The sequence below is a fragment of the Galleria mellonella genome, unplaced genomic scaffold (genome assembly GCF_026898425.1).
Source record: "Galleria mellonella isolate WM207_F2 unplaced genomic scaffold, CSIRO_AGI_GalMel_v1 utg139, whole genome shotgun sequence".
NCBI lineage: Eukaryota > Metazoa > Arthropoda > Insecta > Lepidoptera > Pyralidae > Galleria > Galleria mellonella.
In genome coordinates, this window is record NW_026441995.1 from 10,723,605 (window position 1) to 10,743,803 (window position 20,199).

The window sequence follows — 20,199 nt, forward strand, 5'->3', positions numbered from 1 at the left end:
TCTGAGAGTAACAATAAAAAGGAAGTTCCATTATTATCTTGTTAATTATAAAAACAGAATACTTATGTTTGTAACAGAATACTTAAAACTGTCTAATAATTTCCATTATAATAGTGTTGGGAATTACTTGAAACTAAATTAAACAATTTCGAAGTAACTAGACTTTCTCCTATTTGCTTTTCTACTCCGCGCTGTAGCTGGCACGTAGCTTTTGATTCCTGTTTCCGTAGACAACTATTGTGAGGTGAACTTCGTAGTACAGCCTTTAGTTTAGTGTAGCAATCAGTATTGTAGTTTTTATGTTTCCTTTTTCACTTTATATATTGTGTGATATCGCTGTTTATACAATGAAAAGCGAGAATTTTATTCCCTGTCCTACAAAAATCCAATCTCATCTATTACTCATCCCGTAATAAACGTGATTTCGTCTTTGTATGGGCTTCTATTGTACTTAGAAAATTTATGAGTAGGTATTTACGTATACATTCTCGTAAATTATCCTATATGAATGTACTTAGATTTGTTAAGCTAATATATAATCTTCTGCCAACTTTTGTTTTGTTAATATCCACAATTGAGTAGGTAATCATGTCACATTAGCCATTTACTATCTACTGGTGAATATCTGAAGGTCTCCCCCATAAGGAAGGTTTTGCCAGTAGCTGCCACGCTTGGCAGGCGACTTCAGTGATGTTTAAAGTGAGGGCCTGCTGCTCATTCCTCGACCGATTTAATTTAATTATATAGGTAAAAAATATTTAATATACTTATTTTTGTTTAATAGTATCTATTAAGAAAAATGTTGAAAGCAGACTTGACGCTGTTAGAATACACCCACTACTCCAAACGGTCGAGTGTGTATTTTGTAGCCCACTGTTACGAGGTAAAAACAACCTCTTGTCGCTAATTTGCCGAAAATTATGCCCTTGCGATGGACGCTGAGGATACTCAAACGTAGAGAAAGGAGTTCGCGATCTCGACTGAATCAACCTTATTTCACATTTATTACTTTATTGGAATAAACAGATTGATGTAATTTCATTGTTTTTTTTTTTTTTAATATTTAAGATATTGTTCATATATCAAATGGAGACGTATCTTTAAAAATTCATTTTACTTGTATCACAATTTGTTACAACTGGCAGTCTTTAAATAAGTTTTATGAAAGACTAGTTAAAGGAAAATAAATTTTGAAAGAAAATATTTCTCTAGAGATTTATTGCATAACTTTAGACACGAAAATTGCTAATAAAATAAATGTTATTATGTATAAAACACATTTCATTATCATATTTCAGTATATTTCGTAACACATTAAGTAGGCAATACTACTTAAGTATTATAGGCAGATGTGATTATAATGACCCAAGTATTGCTAATGTTCCGATACTTACAGCGATGAGGAAGTTTTTCACTTCCAATCTGAGAGAGATTGAAAGTCTAAACGTGGTGTCGTCCAGCAATCTTCCAACATTAGCCAAAGGAATGAACTGTAACCACGAACCACATTCCCATTTGTAAATCCAGTTTCCTTGCAAGTATGCGGGCGCACTCAGCAATGCCCTCGAGTAGCGAATTCCTGTTTAGTTAATTAATTGGCTCATTCTATTTGAATATATTTACAAGATTATAAAGTGATTACAATAAATACAGAATCATACAAAAAAAATTATGTATGCAATTGTAAATGTTATGTTATACGCAGTTGAAAACGAATTTTCCATGGAGCAAATATATGCGAAGTATGCTACAGAAGAACAGTTTATTGTTAGATCGATTGTATGTGAACCGTTGCAGACTCTTGCACGAGACGGTGAGACAAATGTAACATAAAACATTAAATATACAGCAGTGAAAATGTACATTAAAGTAAACAGTATGACGAATTTCCATTTAATCAACTAAAATAAACAAGTCTGCTAGTTTAGTGAAAGAGGTTTTCTGCACTTACTGCATATTGTAGGGACATATTATACTATCTAATATGTAGTATATTTTAGAGCCATAAATACGAATATATAAGAAAAAGTTAATTATTTTTTAAGCTGCACAAGATATTGTAAAACAATAAAACAGTTTTAAAAATACATCAGTTGCTATATACCACGGTATATACTTGGAATGGCATTTTTCATAGTACATAAATGAAGGATAATATAAAACTACACTTGGTAAAAAAAAATCGTGTATTATATATATATTCCCATATATAGAACTTCCGTTCTATTCATGTAACTATGTGTTTATATCAAGTATACATTCAGTAACGAATGTCAATAGGACGATGTTCACATTAACTGTTGAATAATTAAAAATCAACACAATGTCAAACTTGTTTCATTAGCTTGGCACAATGCACGGCTGCTATATGTAATGTATGTGTAGCGTATATTAACATTGTTGGAGTAGGTAGAGATGTAGTTTGGAATTCCCAAATACAGTACACATAGGTAGTTTGGTTAGCCGTCCGTATTGTTTCAACGTGTGACGGTTTTAGTCTACTAAAATATGCACAGTATGAACTACATCGGAAAATTTTTGAATAAATCTAACCCTGTATTTTCAACTATTGCTCTGTATTTTTAGCTGAGTGATGTGACTTCAAAACACGTCGAATTAAACGGTTAGGAGATAAATTTTTCAACTTATTAATTTTTATGTGTATTATTTTAGTACCGTCAAAAAGCAGCTAACATTATATCGGAGACAGAGTTTATATAGTACTAAGTATATTACCAAGCCTTCATACAATATCTTCCTTATATTTGATTAACAGTATTTCTTTTATTGGATTGGTTATTAACTCGAAATCACATTTGGGTATTCATGATAGGAAAACCTTTTCTTGAAGAACATAAACGAAATATGACAACAATTTTACATCCTTTTTATATATGCGAGGAAGTTATGTTTTTTATATTTTATACAACGTAGAATAGCAAACAAGCTGACGGCCAAACTGATGGAAAGTAGTAACCGTCGCCTATAGACATGAGCAGTACCATGGACATAACAGAGTATACTGTTTCGTCCATGATACCCCCATGCGTTGCCATTTCTAAGGACTCAGATGTTATTTCTCTGTACCCTATAAATTCACGCCATGGTGAGACCATTCAAACCTAAACACAGCCATGCAAACACAACTGCTTCACGGTAGAAACACGAATAGGATAGAGGTACCCAAGCAATCGACTTTTGTACAAAGTCTCAAGATTTGATTTGAAAACTTATAAAATGATAAAATAAATTTAACACAAAATCTTATAAAAATGTAAATACCTATTAAATAAGTAATAAGCTTTGTATTTATTTCAAATTGATTGACCAATGAAATGTGGTGCAAAAGGCGAACTTAATGCTGTAAGCTTCTTTAAATTGCCTATCGTGCTTTAGATTTAAGAAAAAAAATATCCTTCTAGTAATATTTATTAACAGTTGAAAATATTACACAAAATATAAATATTCTCAAAAATTATATGTAGTCTGTATGGTAGTCAAAATAAAACCTGGCTATGTGACTCATTAGAGCGTTCTTCGTCATTGTAATAATTAAATATTTTTTATGAATTCTTGTATATATTTACAAGTACTTATTTACTCACCTATATACCTATTTATTCAGAAATACATCCTGACAATGAAATAAGATCTTTATAAGTGTAGTATAGAGTGGAATTTCAGACTCCGGGAAACTCGAAAAACATTTTAGTTTGTTCCAAATCGATTTATTCCATCACGAGATTCTGGCGCCACACTTCAGACATTTAGATTTGTTGTTGGCAAGTAAAAAAGACGAGTAGAAACACATTCACACTAAAATACCTATTATTTGTCACCGTCTCTTTATTCCATACGCTCTTGTTATAGAGGTCATGGTCACTATGTGGTGGAATAATGGGTTTAGGGTTTGTATGTTGAATAATTATAAAATATACCTGTTTATAATTAAGAAAAATGGAATTCATTTCAATTAAAATTATAAATAGTAATTTTTGCTACGTGTCGCTCAATCACTTGAATATTAGAAAAGGTTTGAATGTAATTTATTGTTATTTTCGAATAAATTTTACAAGCAATTACGACATTGGAAAATTATAGACGATGTTTTTCTTATTTTTTTTTTTATATAATAATATGAAAATTTATCATTGCCAATTAGTTATTGCTTTTTTTAGTGAGTTACTATCATCGTATTGTTTAATCTTTTATATTCATACGACTTTACGAGGTGAATTGGCTATGGTGAGCCAAATGACTCGACTTCACTATCATCACTCACTGATAGTATATTAGATATTAGTAAGAAAAAAAATCTTACTAATATTGTAAATGTGAAAGTTAGCGGAGAAATGGTTTTCTTTTGTTAAATTCATTCAAGTCATTTAAGGGTGATTAAGTACGACTAAACGATTAAACGACTTGACTTGAATAAAATTTTATACAAGGATAAATTATATCCTAACTTGACACATTTATTTTATATGTATACAGATGTACGAGGCAAAGCCACAGAATACAGTGTATAGTCCCCTTATATCGTAGGCATTTATTAGATAAGGATATCTTGAACGGAAGAAAAGATAATGGGTCCCTCGCAGTCGAAGCCGAGGTAAACAACCAGTATCTGTAACATTTAATGATCAAGAAATCTAATGGCTCGGAGAGACCATAGATCACCGCAATAAAACCTCTCGTGCTAATTATATTATCTTGGACCCTCATATAGCAGTAGGCAATGTTGATTTAGGTAGGCACTGTGTGATTAATGTAACATTGGGGCCTGTTTAAGTTTATTTAACCAAAACCTTTCGTTATACTAATATATCAAATATGTTTGATTAAATAGCTCGAAATTTTAGACATAGTTTAATTTACTTTTACGATTTATTTGGAAAATTACAATATTATTTATCTTTCAACAAAATTTAATACATAGGCGTCATGATTGTACGTAATTTATCAAGTTCGAATCTGTTCCAATAGTCCACAAATTACTTTGATAGGAACTTACTTTATTCGTATAAATATTTGATTCGATACAACACAGAAGGCAAACAAACTTTAATTTCCCTCTCGGCTTGTAAAGCAATGAAAGTCTAGAGTGTAAATAACAGTTTGTAGGTAATATATTAATGTATCTGTAATGTAGGTATTGTATTTAGTATACATTTATTGAAATGAGCATTTATTCAGTCAAATTTTAGTCAAAAATTTATACTCGAATTAACTTTATAATTTTAATTCATTGTTAAGTTTTAGGTTATCGGGTTGATGCACATCACGTAGACTTTAGTAATAACCAAATAATCGCTAATTGGATGGTATATGTACTGCAGAAATCAAACAGTCACATATCCAAATAGAATTAAGATAATCATCATCATCATCATCATTATATTAGCCGTTAACTGTCCACTGCTGAACATAGGCATCCAGGTAAGGGCGGGGGAGTTGCCAGTAGTTGCCACGCTTGGCAGGCGGTTTCACAACCACAGTTAGATTTTGTTTGCACATTATTCGACCATTAAGTTCTCTTAGTCGCCTCTTACTACACTTACAGAAAAGGAAAGGGTGGCCTATTCTATATCGAGGCCACACGGCATCGAGAGACATAATAGATGTTAATAATAGCCAAGTAATCACTAATGCGATGTAAACCAATGAACTGAAATATGTTTCGAACCCATTATATAACCTTATACCTACCTATCTAACATAAACATTTTGCTCCTAAAGTTTCAAATATTTCTAACTAAACACGAATGTTGGTTTGAATAGTTTTGTAGTGAAATTTTAACTTCACTACTGAAACTTTTATCAACCCTCGACCAGAACGGCTAACCTAGTTTGATAAAGAATTTTCTCAAATAATTGAATGCATAACGCCCTTCATCATTATCATCACCTTCCTATCCTTAACACAATTAGGTATATAGGGGGAAAGGGATTGTTAGTAATGGAGACTGAGAATCCCATTGCTAGCAATATACCCAACCAGGTCGACCTCCTCGCGGTTCTTTTTGGAAACTATCATGGTTAATTCCCGATGAATTCATCATGATGGGCTAACTGGCCTGTTTTCATTCTCATCTATCACCCCTCACTGGTGCCCCGCCAGCGTTAGCGCAAGCGGGGTTACCATTCCATTTTCATCCAATAAAAAAAAATTAGGTATATAAATTTTGGAGTCAGCGTAATATATTTTTGTCCATACTATTCAATGTTATCTCCATTAAAACAATGATTGTTCATTTGCGCTAAATTGGTATGATAGAAAAATAAAAGAAATCACAAAAAGGGAAAGAATATTGTCCCAAAATTGTGACACTGTGATAAGAACTGTATCCATTACTGTTATTGTTTGTATATAGTCACTTCTTCGATTTTATAAGTTAAAAATTTATATAAAACATTAGTGTTATAATAATGAAAGTAAATAAATGTATTTTATATTTATTTTTCTCTTTTTAGTATTTAAATTCCGAAAGTCTGATTCCTTCTTAAGTTTAGATACTAAATTGAAAATACAATCACGTTCAATGGCTAGGTAAGAATACGTGTTTACAGCACAAGGGAATAATTTGCTTTATACGCCTACCGGCTAAATAAATCACTAAAATATAGTATACCCGTATTATATGAGATAAAGAAAGATGGCTACATTTTATCCCGATAAATATCCGATGACTTTGTCCCGGTCACGCGGTTTTTTATGCAACCTAGAATGACAAACAAGTTGATGGCTCACCTGAAGGAAAGCGGTAACCGTCGCCTATAGACATAAGCAGTAGCATAACAGAGTATAATGTTTCGCCCATGATACCTCCCATACGTTGCCACTGCTAAGGACTCAGGTGTTATTCCTCTGTACCCCGTAAATCCACTGCCATATAACTGAAACAGCCATGCAGACACAACTGCTTCACGGTTCAAACATGAATGAGACAGAAGTGTCCAAGCAAACGACTTTTGTGCAAGGTCTCCCTTTGAATAAAATCACAGGGTAAAAGCCAGTAATTTATAATGTAACTGTAACATTACACAATAACTACATTGCAAATAAAAATGATAATGTATGTAAATAATCTCGAAAATAAATACGTGTTTACTTGGGATTGGGTTTTAATCGAAATCACAACGAGTACATATCAAATAGTAGATCGATACCTTACTTATTTGACTCTACTTGATGTCTAATAGATGAAATTTCGATTAGTAATTTATCTGAGTGTGCTGGTAAACATGGATTTCGACCTAATCCAAATTCAATTGTATCAAAAGTCAACGCGTTTTTCCGGATAACGCGTAGGTTATAAATTAGGTTACATTGGAAACCCAAAAAAAACGCGTTACGTGGAAAAAATCGGATATTATATTCGTACCTATTTATTTACGCTAATATTAAATTTAGTACAATCATTTATTGCATTTTCATGTTGTAACAATATAGATCTTAAGCATTAAAGGTACAGAATTAACATGAACCCTGGAAGAGCACAGCAATCACATTAATAAATATTACGTAAAATACATGACTTCATTTTTACATTATACGTGTACATGCATAGTCGATTAACACAAAATAAATAAAACATTAATAAATTAAAACAAAACGAATAGGTACAAATACAATTAAATTTTCTCATTGAAAAATTCCTACAGTGTATAATATTTTTTATAATTAAATGTTTTTATATAGCTATTTTAAACTATTCTAGCTATTATAACTATATCTAGCTAGCTAGCAATATCTGGAGAATGAGCCTTTTATAGATTAATTGGAAGATATTTATTTGGTGTTCAAATATTATATCGTGAAGTAACTTCGCTTGATACCATTTAATTTAGAGGCATTATCTATCACAATAATAAAGGTTCTATAAGTACTGAAGGGAATAGTAATGTGAACGCGAATCCCAAAATACTGAAGCAGGTCACATACTGTAATTGCAGATCGACATGTATCCGACATCCGATGAATAAATAAGTTGCTATGTAGATATAAGGGCATAGATTGTATAGAATCTTATTGTCTAATTGTAATTCTGGAGATGATCGTCTTTAGGTCTGTAAGCTGGCAAAATGCCAAGTTTCGACAGTTGGGTATTGGAGAAAGCGGATTGATATAAAATTTATTGGTGCTGCACTTATTGAAACTTTTACATTAATATATACCTTCATTATATCCATTGCTTTATGTATAACATTATTTGAAATATACAGGATAAGTCAAAATGGAAACTATGTCGTAACCCAGTGAGCCTAAAAGGAACATGTTTACAATTGCACGATAAAAGAAGTATGTTTTCAAAGTGCATGTATGTGAGTTTCTATATTACACCACTTCTAAATGCTTGAATAGATTTCAATATATGGGAAATCATTTGACTTCTTATATCGTCCTAAATGACACTAGTTATATTTTTTTATTAAATAATTCCTTTTTGGTGGACCGGTCTTTTTTTGACTGCGAAGCAAAATGAACTTACTTATAAGAGAAGTAACTACTTGGTTACTCAGCATTATCTTTCGATGTTTAGGTTAGGTTGGGCACATCTATAATGGTCAAGAGCTGACTAATATAGCAATTTTATGATTCCATTCCCGAGGCAATATGTTCCTTTACTATAGGTCTTATTACTGCATAGAAAGTCAGAATATGGGGAGGGACACAATTAGGGCGGATGGGGCGCCCATGGGGCGAACGATAATCAAGAAATCCAGGACCCTAACTTGTGGAAATTTGTTGGATGTCCTAATATTTCTTAACTATTTCCTTACTATATAAAATACTAACGATTCGACTTGGTTTTGCGCGGGTAGATAGCATTTTGGGAAATTTTTATTTTATTTTTTATTTTAATGTTATATATATAACCTATGGTTTTCGTTGATAATGGAGCTTTCTATAGGTGAAAGAGATTTTAAAATCGATTGAGTCATTTTTGAGATTGTCCGTTACAAATAAACAATTTTTTTTTCTTTTCATAATATTAGTATAATTAACTGCAAGTATTCAACAAGTGCATTTATTTATTCATTAGACACAAAACAGATTACAATCAATACAAACGCTGCTATAATAGCATCCAATAGGATCTTTATTTCGATATTTCCATTATTTATCATTTAAAAAAAAATACATTATAGCTTCTTTACATTCACAGAGCAGTTAACATATAATAGAAGACAATAAAATATGCAAGTACGTAACATATTATAGTTCTTCATGTAGGTGAATAAGCAGGTGTAGCAGGTTTGTGAGAGTTTGACTTAATCACTGTCACTGCGTCCATGACAATATTGAACGCATTGCCCAGAGACATCTCATCTTTCTCACTCTATATCTAAATCGTCGAATAGTGTGCATTTAAATAGCTTTGCTACCTACATTAACAAAGGTAAGTTCGTTCAACTCGAGGATTATTCTGGTAACTCAGGGTAATCCCTGAGTCGTAAAGGATGACTACTAAGGATAGTTCATTCACGGTGTAATGAATCTGAAAGGACATAAAAGAAAGTTTACAAGCTTATCCTACAGGGCTCTACCCAGATGCCTTTACCCACCCACATCATTTTACTTTGTTGAATTGAATTTACATAATTTAGTAATGGGTCCGCGAATTTAAATGTTACTTTACGTGCTTACTCGAACACTTCAATATAATGATTTGTGACAAAACTATTGAAAAATGCATCCTAAAATTTACGTATTACATATTAGTATAGAGATTTTGTGCTTTATATACACTTACCCATAAATTTCAAAATAAGTATACCTTCTCGCTCTGACTACTAGGAACCTACTATCTAAATGTTTCCGCACGATATGTTTTCACACTAACTCTATAGCAGGTATATCGCAGATTTAGTTCAGCATCGTACCTTACTTCCTTCTTTTATATTAATTTCGAACTGCAAATTTTCCTTTTTAAGGGTACGTTTTGTAAACCTTTCATAGCAATTAAGTATATATTGTTTGGTAAGCATAATTTCACCGAAATACGTTCATTATTAGTTTTTAGAAATTCCCGAACAAATTATAAAAAAAATATTCAGATTAGATATGAACTTATAACGTTATATAATGTAGCGGTTTATTAGTCAAAATACTTTTAAAATTCGTTCAATATCTAACATAGAGAGTACCCCTACTTACTTAATTTTACCTTCCTATAATAATTTAATATAGAAAACGAAAAATGAACAATTGAATATTTGTTTGTGCTTTATCTTTTCTTTTCATCAATGGCAATCGGTCTTTATTTTTACGACCATTTGTGCCAGCATCAAGTATTTTAATTTTAGTTTCATTCTTCGGAAAATCGCCAATTTTAACATTTTCCGCCTATTTCGATCACCATGCCATACATTCAATGACCACTATGTTGAATCAACGAAAATCTTTTAAACTAACATCAATCACAATTACGGTAGTAGTAGTAGTATTATATATTTAAGTGAATTGTGTGGCGTGAATTTACTGGGTACAGAGGAATAACACCTGAGTCCTCAGGAATGATAACGCATGAAGGGTATTATGGGCGAAACAGTACAGTCTGTTATGTCCAAGGTACTGCTCATGTCTATAGGCGACGGTTACCACTTTCCATCAGGTGGGCCGTCAGCTTGTTTGCCATTCTAAGTTGTATAAAAATAAAAGTATGTTATTGAATTTTATTTGATGTTAAATATAACATCACATAAAATTCAATAACCGAGAGACTGAAATAATCATGTTCCACTTCGTACACCTGTTTTTGTTTTCTTACTAAAATTTAATCCCATCAGAAATAATTATAATATGGCCTCCTGATCATTAAAAATTAAAATTTCTTGCTTTATCTCCTATCAAGTTACAGGGTGTCAAATGTGCCGTGATTAATTTTGAGAAAAGGATTGGACGACCGTTTTCTTCTTGGCGGGGGCATTGCCGTGACCCTAATTCTTCTTACGATGTACCAACTCTAAATTTTTAAGCGACTTAAAAATAGAGGAGGTTCTTAATTCGTCCATTTTTAGTGTGTATGTTACGTTAATTCCCAAATTATTCTGATAATTATTTTTTTTTAATCAAAACGATAAATTGTGGTGTTGAGGCTGTACTAATTTTGTCAAGATTGAAATTAGTTTCCTTCGTGGGACAAAATCTTAAATTATGAAATAATTCTTTAAACATAATAATAACAATTACCAAGAGTATAGAACTTGTGTAGTTACCTAGTAAGTTAGAGCGAGATATGAGATACGCTATTGCGTATCGTATATCTCGGCAGGATGCCTTTGATAATTGAGTTACCAAGTGTTCGGGGAATTACGTTGGATAAGATACATATTCCTTTTACATGGTTCTTTTAAATATTAAATTATTATAATGCAATCTTATATTTATATTTTTTCTTTTTTTTATATTTTTATCCCGATCAGTAAACATATCCACATTATATATTGTATCATGATGACAATGACCTCTCTTTTAAGGGCTGTATTTGTAATAATAATTTAACTCTGTATAAACAGTATATATATATTCTTCACTTCACGCTCTCTCTAATATGGAAGTTACAATAACTAGCAAGTTTAACCATTCCCGTCTTTCTGAATCTGACATGAACTTATAAAATAAATACTTAGAAAATCATTGAAAAATCAACTTCGACCTAATTAGTAGACTACTACATTAGATAAAATTTTTAATCTCTGATGTTTATGGGACGCAAAATCACACTTTAATAATTAAAAATAAATCCATCATACTAAAAAGTTTTACATTATACCATCTGAAACGCATTGTCTCTCAGTTATTATACGAGTAAACAACATAGCGAGATATAATATATAGTCATAATTATTGATCAGTAGATTGTCGCTAACTAACCGACGACATTAGCTACGTGAATGGCATTACATTATACCTATTATGCTCAGAGTTTCATTTGTTAAAATAAGGTGATCAATACTGTAATCAATTATATCTTGTTTGCAAAAGGTTAGTTCTGGGGTTAAATACCATTTTGTCATTTTGTAGAGACATTGTTATGTATCAAAAGTGAAATTATTAAAATAATAATACAATGGTAGAATAATCTCTGAAAATGCTAAATTATTGATGGAAGATGAGATGACGATCCATATAAATCCGAACGGAACGGCAGAGCTGTCCGACGTATCGAAGGAATTTCACGGTTAGAGGTCGAATCAGGTCGACCGGTCAATACTTAACTACTAGAAAATGTACTGCGAATTTTGTCACAAGATAAAATTTTATTTATTGAATAAGTAATATCTGAGAATGAAGGAGAATATTTAGATGACTATTACATTTATAGTACCAGAGGGAGACTTTGTACAAAAGTCGATTGCTTGGGTACCTCTGTCCCATTCGTGTTTCAACCGTGAAGCAGTTGTGTTTGCATAACTGTGTTTCGGTTTGAAGGGTGGGATATGGCGTGAATTTACTGGGTACAGAGGAATAACACCTGAGTCCTCAGGAATGGCAACGCATGGGGGTATCATGGGCGAAACAGTATACTCTGTTATGTCCATGGTACTGCTCATGTCTATAGGCGACGGTTACCACTTTCCATCAGGTGGGCCGTCAGCTTGTTTGCCATTCTAAGTTTTATAAAAAAAAAAAAAAATTATAGTAATTAAATCTTATCCTTACTAATATATATAATGTATAAGTGAGTTTATTTGTTTGTTTATTTGTTGCTTTTTATTAGTACGTTAACGACTGAACGATTCACTGTGTTTGGTATATTCGTAGTATACGGGATGGAGAAGGACATAGGCCACCTGATCAGTGAACATATGCCGGTCATGCGGAAAAAGTAGCGGTTAAAAGCTAGTACCTATAAAAATTAAAGCAAAAACCAAATTAATTCGTGAGAAGATGGTAGATTCGTGTATTGCCCTCTTAGATTCTAATAGGCTTGGCCACATGTGGACACGTCGAGTGTTACATTCAACAGTAACATTAGACAAATGCTTCTGACTACCCCATTAGGGGCATGATGAGTATATTTACTTGTTTTCAAAGAAATATTAAAAAACGTTATTTTATTGAAACACGTATCCAATAAAAAAAAAAACAATTGAAGTGGAAGAAATTCAGCCGGCAGCATAAAATTGAAACGACAGCACTGTTTTCAAACATTTTATTCATGTACGTATAGATTATGTTATGTAAGTTATTTTTTATATACCGATTAACTTAATTTGGTACTAAACTTCGACTTTAAAATTACGCTTCTAAAAGGGAATTAAGTAAACGGGTGAAAGTTATAATAATATGCGCAGATATTAATCAAAAGTTGAGAAATTGTTTATCTGAGACTGAAATAAATGGATGGGTAAATTTCTGTTATGTACGAATGATGATATTAAATCCGTTTAACGGTAGTAGTTAATTTGAAAGATGTTGAGATGTACGAATGAAATTAAATGGGTAAGCAAATGTAGCTCTATACTATCACAGTATACCATACAGTTACATTTACAAAAGGATAAGTACTTATATAGAAATGAAACATCATATTTGTAAGCGTCTTATTAAAATAAACAGAGAGAATATTTATTTATTAATTCTAAATTTTAGTATAATTGTAAATACCGCATTTAATATGGTGCAGTAGTTTTTATATGATGTCAAGCAACAAATGTTAAGACAAAATTAAAAAGAATCATTTGGCTTCTATTGCTCTTACAAGATAGGTATATGAGTGATCATGTAAATTGTACTTAAATATCTTTCAAGTGCATTATACTTTACTTATAATATATAGGGTTAGTAAGATTTGCTTAACTGGAAGTAATTATATTTACAAACTGCAAATTTATACAATTACTATGGACAAGATGTATATGTGAAATCAGTACATACATATGTGCATTTTTAAGAGGACAAGCTCGTCCCCTCTTCATCATTTAATACTGTAACACTAAATAGACAAATAAATAATAATAGTATTTTGGAACTAAGGTTGTTTGAATTCTATTTCTTACTGTGACATTCTGTCATTCTTCATACCGAAGGTAACTTTGAGGAGAAATGTATTTTCACGCCTTTGTCCATTTCGCGACATTTTGATTAATAGTAAGTATATATAAATCCATGGGTTCCCTACATATGTAATGTCTGACGGAACGTATCGACCTACTTTAATCTAGCTAACTCATATAACGCAGTTACTAGTATATGCGTATACTTAAGCTATGATATACTTGGCACTCTCGGCTAGTGTCGAATTATAGAAAAACATAAACATACAGTAATACGAGTAACTACTACTGTGCATTGTCTACTAAAGTTCAAGCTTTAAGGCCCTCGTTACACGAGGTCACGAAGGTCCCCTAATAAAAAATTCATGTAGTGAACTGTAGATAGACTGTTAGCCATCTAACTGGAATTGTAGGATTTGTAACTGCAGCACACTTATTTTACTAGAAATTTATAGGATATCGAGATTTTACTGTTCAGAGTACTTGTACATAGATTTATTTATAGCCTACTATAATTCTTCTAGTTCTTTGTTCTGCAACTAGACTGGTTTCAATTCGCCATGAATGTGGCGCCGACTTAATAGCACTCGCATATCTTTTCTTTACTGCCTGAATAACGACCAATGCTTTATCAACATGCTTCGCATACATCTACTGTTATCGTATGAGGTACTCTATACAATAATTCAATAAATATATAAAAAATACACTAACAAACAACAGTTATAATCATATTTGACGTATTCTGAGTTTATATCAACGTTAATGTGAATGATGAATTTAGACATTAATTACATTTTGAAACGCTGTATTGGATTTAGAGTGACGTCTATAACTTATGACGTGCGGGGCGTCCCTATAGATAAAACAATAATTATGTTAAAGTCCGTCAAGATTCTATCAAGATTTGAATACACCTATCTATAAATCAAATAATAATACTTATTTCAATATTTAATTTCAACTAATTTTTTGTTCCGTAAAATTGAGAAAATCGTTTTCTCGTATTATTTGTTGGTAAGGATCATCATATCATCATCATATCAGCCGTTAACTGTCCACTGCTGAACATAGACCTTCCCCTATTGGGAGGTTTTATGGGTTAAAACCCGCAATTAGGTTTTGGTGATTTATATATTTATTTGATCACCCAGTAGGGATAAGCTTTACAGTCTCCCAATACGCTTACCCAGGAAAGCATTATACAAACATACAATAATAATAGAAATACCTAACATTTATATCTTAAATGTCTAAACATAAGCAAGTTGGAGGCAAATACTTAATGCATTTGCTATTAATATAAAATTAATATAATGCTTAATATATTATACTGGTTCGAAACATTGGTAATTAATTTCAATGCAAGAGAGAGAGAGGGGCTCGCTTGGCCAACTCTGTCCTTCTTAACGGAAAAAAGTGATGTTTTAGGAGGGTTCTGTTACCCATACCTCGACCATTAAGTTTTCTTAATCATCTCTTATGGCATCCACGGGAAAGGAAGGGATGGTTTATTTTATACCGGGAACACACTGCCCACATATTTTTTATTAGTAATCTAAGTTTGTACTTCTATAAACCTAACGTAATATTGTATACTATTATATAAGACTTTTACCCTTGAAAATTCTATAATTTTCTTCTAGCTTCTCAAAGGTTGACTGTAAGAGATCCTTCTATGGGATAAGTCCTCTATTGTATATTAAATTTTTTAATGTGTCCAATGTAAATTATGTACAATAAAGATTTTACAATACAATACTTCTCGTATACAATGGTATACGAGAAGTATTGTATTGTAAACAGATACTCCTGTAAACAGAACCTGAATGCAGGGTCTGTTTACAGGCGTATCTGTTTACTTTCCACTAAGCGTTAAAAAGTACAAGTATTGAATCAACAATTCCCAGATTATATCAAAACGCAGATTATATACAAAATTATATATATAAAGTTATATATATATAAAATTAAACCGTATTTGCTTTAGACTATCTAATTTTATTGAAAAAAAAAAGTGTTTTAAGAGTCCGATTTGGCTGATTTGCAAGTTTCTTTTTATGTGACCATCAGCTGGACAGAGACATATTTCCATCCCATCTTGTGTTTACGTATAAATATTCATGGATTTCCGAGATCTTTATAAACCTTGATGCATTGAATTTTTTACGATCCGAAGAATGCGAAGGATTTGTGTAAAGACACAAAGTAGCATAAATAGATTATATAAAACAAATTATTTTTGTTTGTTTTAGATACGATAACATAATGTAAAGAATAAATAAATTAAAAGTTAAAATAAGTACATAAAAATAACTCTGATTTCACTTTACATATTTACTACCTATTTGGACATATATATAGAAGTTCTCGTAATGTAAGTTTGTTGTTTCTTAGCCGCTAAATTTTCTAAACTATCTCGCACATAAGAACATAAATAAGTTGCTACTTGTATAAATATGAATAATATATAATATACAGCTGTAATAAATTTGCTTATAGTACTTACATATTGTTGAGAAATTACTCCTTGTGAAGTTAGTCTAAATTTACGAAAGTTCTGCTGTTAAAATTGAATTTCCAGAGTTCGAACTTGTCCCCTTAATTTGGTTTATATGAAAGTCATTTCGGTAAAATATAATTACCCTCATTTTATTACAAAGAGCAGCTGTATTAAAATTGAAAGTAACCTAGTTTTAGTCACATTATATTTTTGTGTTAGATACCTATTGACGATGACATAAAGGTATGTTTGCTATAGTATTCTTATAAATTTGAGTGTTTGTGAAAGTTGGTGAATTATATTTGGTTTTTTTTTTTTATTTTACTCGTAATTTTGATTGAAATACTAAATAACAAAAAATCAATTAGTGATAGATTGTTTATTTCATTCCATAGATGTGTGAAAGCTGCCCAATATCAGTGAGTAAATAACGCTGTCAAATTCAACTTATCCCATTGTCCACAATAACATTTCATATTTTATTTGTAAATAGGTATAATAAATAAATCGTCTCAAAGTTTTGCCCAGAATGGGCACGTTAAGCGTCGCAATTTAGATGCTAGACAAATAACAAGCGATTCTATTCCTAATGCTTCAGTCAAAGTTAAAAAAGTTAAATAAATTTTAGGTATTTTATTTAAAGCATCATGGCCAAACAATTTACAAATAGCCGATACGCCCTTTGGATATCCAATTGCTTAAAAAAATTGTGGAAAATGAAATACTTTAATTCCCATCTCTATTTTCTATAAATTAAAATCGCATCTCATACATTAAAATGTATATATATTTTAATATATTGGATAAGATGTCTCCCCTCACTGACTGAAAAAATCTCTTTAAAAATGACATTATCATATGCGTATTGGATTTGTTTTTGTATTTCTATTATTCGCTTGTTTTTTTTTTTATTAAATTTACTTACTATTTTTATCCTCTCTTTTCTATATAACATTAGCGATTTTCTACTCAGGTGAAATTTAACCAAATATAAAATATGTAGAGTGGTTTTCTTTGAAATCCGCCAAAAATACAATACTTGTTTCATTCATATGGCTACATGTATGTATGTACCTCATATTTATAGTAGTAGGCTACTACAGTCGAGTTAACTCCGGCAAAGGATATTTTGCCCTCTTATCGCCACCATTTTTTCTTATCGGAATAAAAATAAACCTACATCTTAAGTTGGAGCGAACAGTACACATTCGTAAAATTTTATTAAAATAAGTTGAGCGGTTTCGGAGATTAGCGTGAACGAATGTGGTAGATGGTATACAAGATTTTTATTTAATATTGAGATAGGTTTGTATTAATTTAACATCGTTCATACGTTAAATTATAAATTGCAATAAAGTATCAGATTATAAACAGTGAATCTGTACTTAAATTGTGCTTACTTATATATGTATTTATGCTGTAAAAGAGAACAGCTTGCTATCATATTTATGTGAAGTAGCACAACATAACTTCTAACAAGCACAGAGAAGCTTGACGAAACTATATAATGCCATGTCTCGTATTGTTACTCCCTTGTGTTGTCTATTATGGAGACGTGACTTAAACATTGTCTTTAACTTACCTACCCGTCTGTAAGATTTATGTACAACAGATTTAGAAGGGATAGGAAAAGGATAGTTAAGTTATACAGGCCTCGTGATGCAAAATATATTTAGAGGGATAGAATTACATAATTTTTTACATAAGTAGATAAAGAAAAATTTCTAACCTAAAAACTTTAAATTCTGTTACAGTTTTCTAATGGCAAAGGTTTGGCACTGGTGAAGTCATAAATTTATTTTAGTAGATTCTACTAATATTATAATTATGAAAGTTAGGAATTTAAACAACTGAATAGATTTAAATGTAACTTAGTATACCTTTAGGAACCATCATGACCTAAATTAATATGCGAGTAGCTGTATGCCACTGCATGTAGCTACTAGATTATAAAAGATTATAAATAAATATTTTCTATTTATAACTACACATATTTATTCCTTTTACACTTTTTATGTGTTTACTTTACACTTCTCATCAAAATTAAATGTATAATTGCATCATTTATACAGTTAATTTTAATGAAAAATAATACAAAAGGCGGCCTTCTCCCTAAGCAATCTTAATATTAACATTCTATATTAATATCTTATAACATAACATTGTTTAATTACCAATAGACACAGCTTTGAAGATAATTAATTTGTGTTATAATCTATGTATAAACATGTAAATTACATTTGGAAATGTATGTGACATTTCCAAATATCGTAAACCTCATTTGAATTGTTTCCAAAATCCGCGTACAACAGTTCCAGATATAAAAGTTAAGTGGTCGCGAACATGGAAATATTTGTGAAAATAGTAGGAATTTTCACGAATCGTAGGGAGCATGAGGGGCGCGGCAGGCTACTCCCGGGAGTGCTGGGAGTCAGGTCGCGTCAGCAGTGCCCTCTCAGAGCGCGCGTCGGTTGGACGCTGTTCTACCCTACACCTGAATTCCGTTTAGTCGAACTTCTCGGAACAATGACGGCGAATCGTTGCGATTGATGGGCCCTAATCGGCAAAGTGATTGTGTACCTGCCCAGTGTTCATGTAATGACTGTTTTACGATCATTCGGGATTATGCCGTCAACTGAAGAATTTGCTCAAAAATTCTTAATGGTATTTCCTTTTTTAATTTCATCTAAAGTGTGTAATTGAACTATTTTATTAAATACTAACTGTTGCTGTAAATTCGTCTGTCTTAATTTTAATCGTAAATACTCGTATTATTCTAAAGGAAGACATTAATTAGTATACCAACTTTCATTTAAATTCATAAAATATAAATGTACTTTCTGCTTAATAATAGATCGAACCAGCTTTTGTATTTCTTGCGAAAATGGGATACTTTAATAAGTACTATCTTAGGTAGGTATTTTTATGCAGGTAAAGAGGTTTTGACCAAACCAAAATTTCATTACAATTCGATGAACGAATTTTGATATAGATTGCGTATAGCTTTTAGCATGTAGAATACAAACAGCTAATAAAAATTTCAAAAATTTTATACGTATATGTATATACCATAGCATATAATAATATAAAATCATATACTTGATTGTTTACATTTTTTTTGTTCATAGAATTTAAAAGAAATATTCTGTTTACGGTAACGAGCCTAGTTATATTTTATCATAATTTTATTCTATTAATTGCATTTTTTATTATAAACTATCACATTTAAATATTGAAATTATTTTTGAATCTTGTAATGTAAAACGTGCAATTTATAAAACGTATATTATACGTAATTATAAGTTTTTATTAAAAACTTAGAACAGCAATCAAGCACCTATATGGCGGATGTATCTATTCATCCAAATCTTTGGGGTCTAAATGACTTAATGGATTTTAAGAAAAGGGTTGTGGTTAGAATCGTCTTTATTGTGGGAGAGCTTTAATAGTCTACGTGACGAGACCATAAAATAAATGCACCGTCAAAGCTGGCGAAATTTAATTCGGGTTTTTTGTAACTGTCACATCCACTTTTTGAGGAAACTGTGGAGTATAGGCTCCATTTATTGTTTATAGTTTTTATATTATTGTCTACCAAATTCGGAATAATAGAAAGATATGCTTTCTATTATTCTTTCGACTCTAATTTTCTAAGTTTCCTTGATTAATACACATTATTTGCAATTTCC

At 31.3% G+C, this 20,199-nt stretch overlaps 1 protein-coding gene and 1 long non-coding RNA gene across 4 annotated transcripts in view; one reads left to right on the forward strand and one right to left on the reverse strand.

Annotated features, from left to right (window-relative positions):
• The window catches only part of LOC113512722 (uncharacterized), a 61,540-nt gene that overhangs the window by 17,494 nt on the left and 23,847 nt on the right, over window positions 1-20,199 (forward strand). Inside the window, exon 1 of one of the 2 annotated variants that reach the window (XM_026896640.3) lies at window positions 18,946-19,174. The exons of the other annotated variant lie outside the window; for it this stretch is intronic. The gene's annotated coding sequence lies outside the window, so the exon portion shown is untranslated. Of the gene's footprint in view, window positions 1-18,945; window positions 19,175-20,199 lie in introns of those variants that run through there. 2 annotated transcript variants of the gene reach the window in all.
• The window catches only part of LOC128202572 (uncharacterized), a 67,913-nt gene that overhangs the window by 5,236 nt on the left and 42,478 nt on the right, over window positions 1-20,199 (reverse strand). For both annotated transcript variants that reach the window (XR_008253864.1, XR_008253863.1), the window contains exon 4: window positions 1,395-1,579. This is a non-coding gene — a long non-coding RNA (uncharacterized LOC128202572). The remainder of the gene's footprint in view (window positions 1-1,394; window positions 1,580-20,199) is intronic.